At 34.8% G+C, this 13,922-nt stretch overlaps 1 pseudogene; it reads right to left on the minus strand.

Annotated features, from left to right (window-relative positions):
- Positions 1-11,561: 11,561 nt before the first annotated feature.
- LOC149243218 (CBL-interacting protein kinase 2-like) lies at positions 11,562-13,257 on the minus strand (annotated as a pseudogene).
- Positions 13,258-13,922: the final 665 nt, after the last annotated feature.

Raw genomic sequence — 13,922 nt, forward strand, 5'->3', positions numbered from 1 at the left:
AAGAATTATTCATTTGTGTAATGTAAAGGAGGTTGCCCCCTCGAAGAGGCTGATTTATAAGGCGTTGATCTTTCTTTTCTATTTTTTTGTGGGCTGGTTTCATAACATTTGGTATCAGAGCTTTGGATTCTAGGGTTTCGCTGCTCCAAACAGGTCATCATAGAATTTTCGCTATAACATTTTTTCTACGATGTTTCATTAACTAAAATAAAAAACCATTTGAGAAGAAATTGTTCTAAACCTCGGGTCCAAATTTCATCTTTTCTCGCTATATTTTCAGAGATGTGATCTGAGGAAGTTAGGGTTTTTTCAGACTCCCGAATTACATTCCAAACAGGTGGCCTTGGGAAAATCATCATAACTTTCTCTCTGAACATAAAATTGAAATTTCGTAAGAAGTTGCAGAAATAGGATGGATTGTAGTTTTCTTTGTATCTTTTTCTAATCCGAAGGTCGAAACAGTGACATGTGGCATGTTGTACAAGTTCGCTATACTGAAAACTATATAATCAGATCATCTTGGGATATTGGGCATAACTCTTTCTTGGAGAATCCAATTTTGATTCAACTGGTGGCATTGGAAAGAGGACGCAGAGGGCTACTATAGGTCGGAAGTTCAAAACTTGGAGATCCGAAATTACATAGTTATAGTAGTTTCAAGATCGAGCTCCTAAAATCAAGAAAAGGCAATATAAGGAAGTTTTATGGCAAGGATCTAGTAAATTGGATACTACAGATGGAGCAATATTTTGATCTACATGATGTACAATTGTTACAAAAGGTACATATTTCTTTATATTTAGAACCAAATCAGTTTGTATGGTATAGAGGGCTTTGTTATCATAAACCACTTGTCACCTAGTCGATTCTCACAAAGGAAATGATAGCACATTATGAGGATACAAAGAGAAACACCTTATTTAGCCAATTGATAAATCTCAAACAAAAGGGTTCAATGGAAAAAAACATTGAGGACTTCCAAAAATTGAATATAAGGATAAATAATATTCCATGGAAGCAAAGGATTGATGTCTTCATAGGGTCTTTAAAGGATAACATTCAACATGAGGTTCGCCTTTGGGAACCTGATTCATTGGAGAAGGCATTCAGATTGGCAAGAAAAAATGAAAGCCGATTATGGAAACAAGGAATCCTACCACTCACAACTATAAATATGGAAGTGTTTTTTCTCCTAGCCTTCCATAACCTACAAGGTTTACACCACAACAATTGCAAGAAAAAAGAGAAAAAGGGCTTTGTTACATTTGTGATAGCAAATACACTAAAGGTCACAAGTGTGCTGAGAAGAAATTATTTTACATAGATTGTGAAGAGGAGGAAGAAAAGGATAAAGAAACATAAAAAGAAGAGGATATACACCAAGAACCAACCCCAGTGAAATAAGAAATGAATTCGACCATATCTTGTAAAGCATTGGCAAGAATTACCACTCCTAAAACTCTCAAGATAGAATGATATATCAAGAAGAAAAAAGTTCAAGAAGTGAAAGATCACATCAAGCATCAAGAAATGAATCCAACCATATCTTGTAATGCATTGACAGGAATTACCACTCCTCAAACTATCAAGATAGAAGGACATATCAAGAAGAAAATGGTAAGAGTGTTGATTGATTCGGGCAATACCCATAATTTTATTCATTGTAACATAGCGAAGGAATTGAATTGCTTCCTATATCTAGCACCAGAGTGTCAAGTGATGGTTGGAAGTGGAGGAACCATAAATTGCTATAGAAAGTGCCATAATATCAAGCTATCCATGAGAGAATATGTATTGAATAGCCCAATGCTTTCCATTCCAATGGGTGGTGTTGATGTTGTACTAGGAGTCCAATGGCTACAATCCTTGGGTACAATAGTTTTTAATTTTCAAGAAATTTTCATGAAATGTTTTTCGGAAGGAAGGGAAGTTGAATTAAGGGGTATTGCATGGAAACCGGGAAAGATAATCAACTCTAACAGAATGACAAAGCTTCTAAAGAAAGAACAACGAGGCATAATTTCACAATTATGTTTGCTAGAGGTTCCCACATTGAAATCATATATTTCTCCAGATCTCCAAAAATTCTTGGACAATCATTCCAAGGTATTTGAGACCCCCAAAGGCCTCTCACCTATTCGTGATCATGATCATGCTATTCATTTGATTGCACGAAGTGTTCCTCCGAACATCATACCTTACCTAATGGGAAGACACTTAAAGGTAAAAATGGATCATGATAGTCTTAAATAATTTTTAGAACAAAGATTATCTTCAGAAGAACAACTAAAATGAGTCACAAATATGTTGGGTTGTGAATTTAAATCATCTACAAAAAAGGGGAGAAAAATGTTGTTGCAGATGCACTCTCAAGAAAGGATGAGAATGTGGAAGCATTGTTTTGTGTCAATTCTATTATCCAACTAGATTGGATAAAGGAAGCAAAGGACGAATGGAACAATGACAAAGAAGTGTGGTCACTCATTCAAAAGTTGCAGAAGATCTCAGTTCAAACAATATTACCAGAACTTGACGAAAAAGGAAAAATCATATTGGAAACCGAAGCAGCCACACAAACAAGAAATCGACAGCTACACAATCAATCAATTTTAGAGTATCTCATCAAGTGGAAGAACTTACCCACTAAAGATTCCACATGGGAGGAAGAGAATTTTATACAAAAGCATCCACAACTATTCAAGCATTGAGGACAACACTTTTTGAAGGAGAGGGGCATGTTAGGTCACTATACTACTAGTGTAACCCCTTATTGTTATTAGTGCAACCCCCTTATTATATTGTTGTGCCCATGTAGTCCCCATATTGTTATTAGTGTGCCCCATAGAATCCCACTATTGTTATTGTTGTGCCCTTACATTATTATTGTTATGTCAGCTTTGATTATATTATGACCCCTTAGACTTCTATATATAGAAAGGAGGTCTTGTCATTTGTATCATCCAAGAATTGTTCATTTGTGTAATGTAAAGGAGGTTGCCCCCTCGAAGAGGCTAATTTCTAAGGCATTGATCTTTCTTTTCTATCTTTTTGTGAGATGGTTTCATAACAGGTTTATGAATGCTTCCGCATGTATATAATGTATCGTAACATTGAAAGGAATATAATGAAAAATTAATTTGGTTTTCCTGGTTTGGGTTTGAGGAAAAAATATCTATGTATATTTTATGTTTTCGCCATTTTATATTTTTTCTATTTTTAAGAATTCATTTACAGTAATTTATATCTATGGTTAAAACCTACATTTGGTATGAAAATTATTTCAACTTCAAGGAGGGGCCTTTATTGCATAGGGGTTTTTCCATGTCCCATGGTAGACCCTATTACAGTAGGAGATCTACAGGATCAATTCTTGTGGTGAAAGAAGATGGAAAATAGTGGAAAGACAGAGATCGAGAAATTCAATGGTCAAATTTTTAAGTTGTAGAAGCTCAAGATGGACGAACTGTTGGTGGACATATATCAGTGGATTGTTGTAGATCTGCTTATGGCACCAGCAAGAATGTCAGCAAAATACTGGAAAAATTTAGATTGGAAGGATAAGAACACAATACGATTGTGTCTCTTAGATTCAGTATTGTTGAATGTATCAGGGAAAGCCATGATGAAGAGTTTGTGGGACAAGTTAGGGACATTGTATCAATCCAAGTCTCTAGTGAACAAATTCTTCCTGTGGAAAAAGATGTATAACTTGAGGATGAAGGATGGAGACTCGGTGACAGAGCATCTAAATTCCTTCAATACTGTGGTAATTTAGTTGTTATCTATTGATATTAAAATTTCATATGAAGATAAGTGAATCAGTATGTTTTATTCTTTACCAGACTCGTGGGATAGTCTGGTTGTTTCTATAGGTAGTAATACAACTACCTTAAAGTTTGATGAAATGGTCTTGTCCTTGTTTTCGGAGGAGATGAGACAGAAAAATGTGGAGAGCTAGAATGGATATGCCTTGTTCATAAGTGGACGATCCCAAAACATAAATAGAAGTAAGTCTTCAAGTGGTAGATATAAATCTAGAGGGAGATATAAATCTCCAGGAAAATCTGTAAAGGCGTGTTGGAAATGCAGAAAATAATGGCACTAAAAAAAGGATTGTAGATCTAAAACTCCTAGGAAGAAAAAGGGATCTGATGATGCTCCTTCTATAGAGTCAAAAACCACCTCAGATGAAGTGGGGATGTGTACTTGGCTTCTTCTTAAAGTACACATAGAGATCATGAGGCATGGTTGATTGACTCAGGTGCATATTTTCATATGACTCCCCATATGGAGTGGTTCTCTGAGTACAAGAACTATGATGGTGGTGATGTCTTCGTCGGGGATGACAGGAAGACCAGAATCATAAGACATGGAAAAGTCAAGCTAAAGTTGCAAGGGGGAAGGATTAGAACACTTTTTGGTGTTCTACACATGCATGCATTGGAAAAAATCTAATTTATGTAAGTGAGATGGATGATGTATGTGTAAAATAGTGTTTAAGAAAGATACCTGCAAGATGGTTTGGGGAGCACTAGTATCGATGCGGGGAGTTCAGATAGGAACTCTATACAAGCTTCTGGGTAGCATTGTTATTTATGGGTGCAACAATTATTTGGTTCCTAAAAGTAGAGCAGGAAATCTAGTGGTCTCTGGAGAAAATTCTATGTCATGGAATCAAAGACTTGGACATATTGGAGAGAAGGGCCTTTGAATACATCATGGTAATGGTATGGTAAAAGGTATGTCTAATTTCTCATTAGATTTTTATTTTTTTGAACATTGTGTATATGGGAAGTAGAATCAGTTGAGTTTCCCCTCTAGTGCTGAGATGACGAAAGGGATATTAGAGCTTGTACATAATGATGTGTTTGGACTTGTGTTAGTTCCATCACTAGGTAATTCTGTGTACTATGCCTTGTTTATAGATGAATTCTCGAGGGATACATCGATATACTTCCTCATGAAGAAATCTGAAGTCTTTGACAAGTTTAAAGAATTTAAGGCTCTAGTGGAAAATCAAATAGAGAAGAAGTTTAGGTGTTGAGGACAGATAATGGTGGAGAGTTCTGCAGGAAGGAATTCAAAGAGTTTTGTAAGAGGTGTGGTGTAGCATGACAAAAAACTACTCCATACACACCTTAACAAAATGGAGTTGTAGAAAGAATGAAAAGCATCTTGATGGAAAAGGCAAGAAGCATGCTTAGTGGCACTGGATTAGGACAAGAATTATGGGAAAAGGAAGTGGACACTGCATGTTACCTGTTTAATGGATCAACTTCATCAACATTGGAGGATAAGACTCCACATGAGGTATGGACTAATAAGAAACCCTCTCTCACACATCTCAAGGTATTTCGTTGTGATGCATATGTACATATTCCAAAGGAGAAAAGAACTAAGTTGGATAGTAAATCTGAAAGGTTCATCTTTATTAGGTATAAGGATGGTTTAAAAGGTTATATACTTTGGAACCCAAAAACAAGGAAGGTTGTCTAAAGTAGAGATGTGTTTAGAGAGGTAAAATATGTTATTAAACATGAAGTCCTACCGAAGGAAAATGAACCAAAAAAGATAGAGTTTGAACTAAAGGAGGAAGAATCAAACTCTACAGAAGAACAAGAAATAAAAGAGGAGGAATCACAGACTCTAGTTTTGAGAAGATTAGTTCAAGAGAGAAGAAAACCAGAGAGGGATCGTCCATCTGTTTTATGTCCAAATTTTTCTTTATCTATTACTAATTATGATCGCATAACTATTAGGGAGGCAATGGGTTTAGAGGATGGAAAACTCTAGAAGGAGGCCATGGTTGAAGAAATGGAATCTTTAGATGAAAATCAAGCTTGGGATCTAGTGCAGTTGTCGGTTGAAAGGAAACCCATTGGCAACAAAAGGGTGTTTAAGAAGAAGATGAATGCATAAGCCAAATTGGAGAAATACAAAGCTCAATTAGTAGCGGAAGGTTATTCCCAAATGTCGAGAATTGACTTTGGTGATATTTTTTCTCATGTTGCCAAGTTAGCTTCTATTCGATTAATTTTATTTTTTGTTGTTGCTTTTGATTTTGAGGTAGAACATATGGATGTGAAGACATTTATTCACGGGGATCTGGAAGAAGAAATCTACATGAAGAAACCAGGAGACTTTGTTGTGAAGGGTAAGAAAGAACTGGTATTTAGGGTTAAAATTTCTTTGTATGGGTTAAAGCAGTCACTAAGGATGTGGTATAAAAAATTTGATAAATATATATAGGGACTTGACTTCACAAGGAGTAAATTTGATCCTGTGTGTATTTTAAAATAATAGGTGGTCGTGTTATTTATTTTGTCTTGTATGTGGATGATATGTTGTTGATTGGAAATGACAGAAAAATTATCCATGATGTGAAGACCCAAATGTCCTCTAAATTTTACATGAAGGATCTTGGTGCTGCAAATTATATTTTGGGCATGGAAATTAAATGAGACCATGCAAAGAGGAAGCTCTGGTTAAACCAGAGTATGTTGAGACAATATTGCCGAGGTTTAATATGAAAGATAAAAAACCAATGAAGATTCCTATTCTTATAGGTGTAAATTTATTTGTTGAACAATGTCCCAAGATAGAGGAACTGAAAGAGGACATTTCTCGTGTTCCATATGCGAGTGCAGTTGGTAGCCTGATATATGCAATGGTTTGTACTAAACCAGACATTGCGCATGTAATGGGAGTATTGAGCAAGCTTATGTCAAAACTAGGGAATGAGCATTGGACAATAATGAAGCAGGTTATCAGGTATTTATGTGGCACTAGTGATTATGGTTTGTGCTACCAAGGAAGACTAGGATTTGACAAAGTATTGGGCATATGTGGCTTTGTTGATGCAAACTAGACTAGAGATCTAGATCAGAGAAGATCTACAAGTGGGTACGTATTTAACCTATTTGGAGTAGTCAGTTGGATGAGCAAGAGATAGTCTGTAGTGGCACTTTCAACTACAGGGGCTGAATACATGGCAACCACTCATGCAAGCAAGGAAGTCGTTTAGTTGTAGAGATTATGTTCAACTATGGGATTGTACAACAAGGTATAAGGATAGACTGTGACAGCCAAAGTGTAATTTTCTTGGCAAAGAAAACTACTTATCATTTGAAGACAAAGTATATTGATGTTCAATATCACTTAGTGAGGGATATGGTTGAAGAGAAAAAGGCATTGTTGGAAAATGTGGACACTTTGAAGAATGTTGCATATGCATTGACAAATTCTGTGAGGAGTGTGAAGCTTTCTTGGTGTAGGGAAACAATGGGTGTTGCAACTCGGGACCAATTGTTGTGCACTCCTGTGACCCCCTATATGGAAAGAAAACAACAAGTGGGAGGATGTTGGGTATGTGTTATATTCTTTCCCCTGCACAGGGTCTAAAGCATTGCCTCGAGAAATTTATTTTTATGCAGACCTAAGGATGGTGAACTCACCCCTGGTTTTGCGCATGATGATTTTTTCCCATGGTATTTTGTAGATCCGGACAAGGGAACTACAATTATGTTCTAATCCAGCGTTAATGGATTGGGATTTATGAATGCTTCAACATGTATATAATGTATTGTAATATTGAAATATAATGGAAAATCAATTTGATTTTCCCAATTTAAGTTCCTCTTGATTTATATTTTATGTTCTTGTCATTGTATATTTTTTTGTTTTTAAGAATTCGTTTATAGATAATTTTATATAGATTTAAAATCTAAAAAAATGTAATATTTAATAAATATTGGATTTTAATAAATAAATAGATATAAAAAATACCATTATATTTTATTTTTATTTTATTGAAAATAACTAATAATTTATGATAAAAAGCAATTAGATTTTTTTTATTGAAAATAGCTAATAATTTATGATGAAAATAACTAATAATTTATGATAAAGAGCAGAAGGAGCAATGGAATTTCATTTATTTACGGAGCAATGATTAGTAAAGGAAACGAAGGCACAAATATAACTGTCATTATTATAACGCAATAACCTATTTTAAGTATTTAATTAGATTCTATAAAATTACGGCTAAATTTTTTTATAATCCATGTTTATTGTGTTAAAAGACATAAGTTACCAAATTATGTAAAAACAACCATGAAATATAAAAAACCATAAAACACAATAAAATGAGAAAACATCATAGCAAAATTCAAAACATTAAATTATGCACAGGATGAAATATTAACTTGTCTTGATTCAGCTTTAATGCATTAGCTCGAGCAAAGAATGTGAAATCCCTTCCTCACAATGTCCAAAATTTCTTCTGTTTTATTGTAACAAACCAGATACCATCACCAATTGAAAAACAACATCGTTGTGCTTTCCTTACACAATCATGCATGTTCATTGTGCATGCTCTCGAAACACAAGTTTGGGTAGGTGTCTCACCAAGGTAGAGGAGTACAAGTTTGGGTATGGGTAGTTATCTGAGTTAGGTGAAAAAGCTTAAAAGTTTGCGTAAAGCAAGTTGAAAGATTACCAATAATAGAATCATCATTACTAATTAATTATAAGTTTATTATCGAAGATAGGTAATAAATTTTTAGTTATAAAGTATTTAACCTTTTATGTGTTGAGATATGCATTATTAAATTTATTGTTATTGTGTTGAGAGATTTTTTATAATTTAATATGGGAGAGGTGTTATCACATTAATGAAAAATAATATTAAATTAAAAATAATAAAAAAGGTAAGGCCATTTTCTCTCCACACACATAATTAATGCTTTAATACTCTATACACTTGTCATAATACTCTAAAATTTCATATTATTTATTTTAAATTTAAATTATACATGTCAATTCTTTTTCATTTATTTCCAAGTTATAAATTGTTGTCTTCTTTATATTCACAATACATACCTTAATTTATTGTTATTGTATTGAGAGATCTTTTATAATTCAATATGGGAGAGATGTTATCACATTAATAATAAATAATATTACATCAAAAATAATAAAAGAAATAAGGTCACTTTCTCTCCACACACACAACTAGTGTTTTAATACTCTATATACACATGTCATAATACTATAGAACTTCATATTATGTACCTTAAATTTAAATTAAATTTAAATTGCACATGTTAACCTCTTCCATTTATTTCCAAGTTATAAATTGTTGTCTTCTTTATATTCACGTTCTTTTTAATTTATGTACATTTTTTTTTGTAGGTTTGGAACTACTGGGCTACATCATGTATTTCCAAGTTATAAATTGTTGTCTTCTTTATATTCATGTTCTTTTTAATTTATGTACATTTTTTTTGTAGGTTTGGAACTGCTGGGCTACATCATGGTCATGTAGGGTTAATGCTTCTAGGGGATCTTTTTAATTTATGTACATTTTTTTGTAGGTTTGGAACTCGGCTACAATAGGGTTAATGCTTCTAGGGGTTCTTTTTAATTTATGTACATTTTTTTTTGTAGGTTTGGAATTGTTGAGGCTACATCATGTCCAATAATAACATTCAAATAGGGTAGTGAATTGAACCGGTGACTTAACATCTAAGAGCATCCTAATCATGGTCATGTCCAATAATAACACTCAAATAGGGTAGGGAATTGAACCAGTGACTTAACATCTAAGAGTGTCCTAATAGCCCACTCCATCACCATCTATCCGAGACCACTTAGACATTTCTATTTTATACATGGAGTTGAGATATTCAAAGATTAAGAAACTAATGATGCTAGAATATTGATAGATATCATTGCTTCCATCTATCCAAAATCCCATAGACATCTATTTTATACATTGTGGAGTTGAGATATTCAAAGATTAAGAAACTAATGATGCTGGAATATTGATAAATACCATTATTATGTTAAACTTTCTACCCTGCACAAATATGCACACAAAAGAAAACAATACAAATATTGAACATCTTAAAAAAATTATTTACCATAATCATGAGATTTGAAATTCAAATAAATAACTAGTAACATGGAATATTGAATATCTTAAAAAAATTATTTACATAATCGTGGGATTTGAATTTAAGTAAATAAAACTTGAAGAGTTAAAATCTTTATTACTCTTATACTTATTGCAACTAAATGTAGCAAATTAAATTTCAAGAGTAAGGTACCACAATATTATGATTTATTTATCATATAGTTGTAAATTTAGAAAATTAAAATAAAACAAATTTAAAGTGTTCAATATTGAAAGAACATTTTAAAGACCTGTGCTCTAATATAAATTAGACAAAACTCTAAAGAGACATTTTCTCAAGTTTTACACTCTAAAAAAAGATTTACATTTTGAGAAAAATAATCTATATTAATACTTAATAGTTCCAATGTTAAAATGAAATATATTGATACACAACCCAACATACAAAGCACTATTTTCCATGTAACTTTAAAACTCAATTTTTTTTTGCTCCCATGACTAAAGAGTTTCAGTAGTACTTTTTTCTCATTATGAAGGAAGAGTTTTAAGTTAGAGACACTGAGTATGTATTGATTGAGCTGAGAATTACAAAACATTTAAATAATTCGGCCTCATAAAAAATTTTACACATGAAGAAATTGGATCCCTCTCTGCATATTAGATCTGTATATAAGATAGATTTATATTGGTACTATCATAAAAGTCAAGAAAAACTATAATTAATTATTAATTTACTATATTTACTATCATGTAATTATTAAGCTATTTTATGATTTATTTACACTGGTACCTATCATAAAAGCCAAGAAAAATTATAATTAATGATTAATTTGCTATTTTAAATCTTATCGTGGAAAAATTATTTCCAGAAAATCACGAACATGCGGGCACAATAAATAAAAGGGAGTTATCTATGGACTCAAAGGAATTCCCTGGATGGCTAGAAGTGGTTGGAATCTGGGCAAAAAAAATTGAAAAATTCTTGTAAAAACAGTGTTTAAATCATGTTTTTGATGGTGGAAATGGGTTCAGCACCATCAAAAACTTCAATAGCACCTAAAATTATGAAATGTAACAACTTTTACTTAGATTTAGAAAAAATTTAACAACTTTTACTTAGATTTAGAAAAAAAATTCTACCAAATTTTTTGAAAATATGGCCGAAATTTCCCTAACTAGGTCGAATAATAGCGTTAAAAGCCTTGATTGTGCGGTGAAATCGTTACGTTATCTCTCATACGCAATTGCGCTTGCCTTGTACGTTTCACACACGTGTATTGGTTTAGTGATTTCTAAGAGTCGCTAGCTCTTGACCGATCTTCCCTCATTAAAAATAAATAAATTAGACAGGCGGCATGGTAAATGCCTTTCATCTTTATATTTACACGTGTAATACATGACCGTTAATGAAAAGTTTAAAAACATTAAAGTAACAATCACCTAGATTCATCTTGACCATAAATTACGCAATTGCGCTTACCTAGTACGTTTCATACACCATGTGTATTGGTTTAGTGGTCTCTAAGAGTCGCTAGCTCTTGACCGATCTTCCCTCATTTAAAAAAAATTAGACAGGCCGCATGGTAAATGCCTTTCATCTTTACATTTACACGTGTAATATATGACCGTTAATGAAAAGTTTAAAAACATTAAAGTAACAATCCCCTAGATTCGTCTTGAACATAAATTTAAAATTAGTTTCTTGGTCTGTAAAAGCATGAAGAATGACTCATCAAAGCGATTAGCAACATCCTCAAAAGTTCTATAGGCTCCGACGAAAAATTGAGTGCTTCAAATAATTTTAATAGCGACAACTCGAAGTTTCTCGAATGAAATTAGATCGAAAACTTTTATTTGTCGTATCTGATAAATCTAAATAATTTCGACACTGACATCTGCACCGTCGACGGAGACAAGATATTTCGACTCCAAGTTCGTTCGTTTTACACAATGACCTCAACCCATGTAATCGGAAGAATAGCAAGAATTGTATATACAGTGTATATACGCTATTCTATCCCCTGTACATGAATTGTATATACAGTGTATATACGCCATTCTATTGTCTGTTACCATCCCATATCCAGACAATGTCTTTGAGACCTGGCCTCAGCTCTTGGCTGCACAACTTACGGTACTCGAGCGTATCTCCCCCGATCTTGCGAAGCTCCAACACGAAGAACGAGGGTGTTACTTAGAAAATCTCGGCATCAGGTCTCTGTAACTTCATCTTGCAATCCTCGGATTTCTTGACTCTGAATCTCAGTACTTTAGCAATCTCCTCCAGCTTCGAGATTATGCTCCAGGCCGGCTGAGTCGATGTGTACCACAATTCCTGCTTTAGGGTTTTGTCCTCGAATAACCCTGAGAGGTCGAATGCAGGAGACAGAGCGATAATGTCGAAGGCATTGAAGCGGGCCGGCTTCGGAATAAAGAACGCCGAATCGACCTCGTCAAGGAGGCCGACATCGACATCGCAGTCGGGTTGCGGGGGTTCGAAGCCCTGCTGAAACCAGGGGACCTCCATTGGCTGGGCGAGGGTTATCCTCGTCTCAGGGTTGGGATCCAGGAACTGGAGAATGATCTGCCGGACGTCGGAGGAAAACCAGGGCGGGAATTTGAAGCCCCCCTTGTGGATCTTTTTATACAAGGCCATCAAATTCGTGTCATGGAATGGCAAGAAACCCGACAGGAGAACGAAAAGTATGACCCCGCAAGACCAGATGTCGGCCTTGGCACCGTCATAGCCCTTCATCGTTATGACCTCCGGTGCCACATACGCCGGCGTGCCGCACACCTTGTGGAGAAGACCGTCCTTCCTGAACTGGTCCGGCAACGCACTGAGGCCGAAGTCGCGGACCTTCGTGTCGCCTTTGTCGTCTAATAACAAATTCTCCGGCTTCAAATCCCTGTGGTACACTCCTCGGCTGTGGCAGAAATCCACTGCACATATCAATTGCTGAAAATACTTCCTGGCTTCGTCCTCCTTCAGTTTCCCCTTTTCGGCTACCCTGTTGAAGAGCTCGCCCCCTTAATGTACTCCATAACGATGTAAATCTTGGACTTGCTCGCCATGACTTCGTAAAGCCGAACGACGTTTGGGTGCCGGACCAATCTCATGACAGATATTTCCCGTTTAATCTGCTTCATCATCCCGACCTTGAGAATTTTCTGTTTGTCCATAGCTTTAATGGCGACATCCTCGCCAGTCTTCAGGCTTTTCGCATGGTATACCTTAGCAAACGTCCCTTGCCCCACTAAGCGCCCTAATTCATGCTTATCCATCAGAATATTGGGCTTCATCACAATCTTTGTCCCAAAAAGGAAAGTAAAATCAGAAATCCGTGTGGATTAAAGCTGCTGCTCAGATGTCTTCGCTGTATCGCCTCTGTGAAGCTTTTCACCGACAACCGATCCATTCCAGGTAACGTTGTGCAGATGTGCTCTGTTACAGTCCGGGATGGCCTGCGTACCTCAGCTACGAAAGAACTCTGGTTGCTTGCATTTTATTATCCAGCAAGTAGTTACAGTAGATATTTTCATTCCCATCCATACTGAAAACCGTGGCTGCAGAGTCCACAGGGTTTCAGTCAAGATTTATAATCTAATATAAATGAGCCAAGATTCATTTTAGTCCGGATTTAATAAATTGTGACACTCGGGTTGCTTGCATTTTATTATCCAGCAAGTACTTACAGTAGATATTTTCATTCCCATCCATACTGAAAACCGTGGCTGCAGAGTCCACAGAGTTTCAGTCAAGATTTGTAATCTAATATAAATGAGCCAAGATTCATTTTAGTCTGGATTTAATAAATTGTGACAAAAATCTAAAGAGACATTTTCTCAAATCTTGCACTCTAAAAAAATTTACATTTTGAGAAAATTAAGCTCTATTAATACTTAATAGTTCCAATGTTAAAATGAAATATATTGATACACAACCTAACATACAAAGCACTATTTGCTATATAATTTTAAAACTCAATTTTTTTAGCTCCATGTG

Source organism: Pinus tabuliformis, chromosome 8 (genome assembly GCF_031772625.1).
Source record: "Pinus tabuliformis cultivar Carrire ecotype Pingquan chromosome 8, CPIR1, whole genome shotgun sequence".
NCBI classification, from domain to species: Eukaryota; Viridiplantae; Streptophyta; class Pinopsida; order Pinales; family Pinaceae; genus Pinus; species Pinus tabuliformis.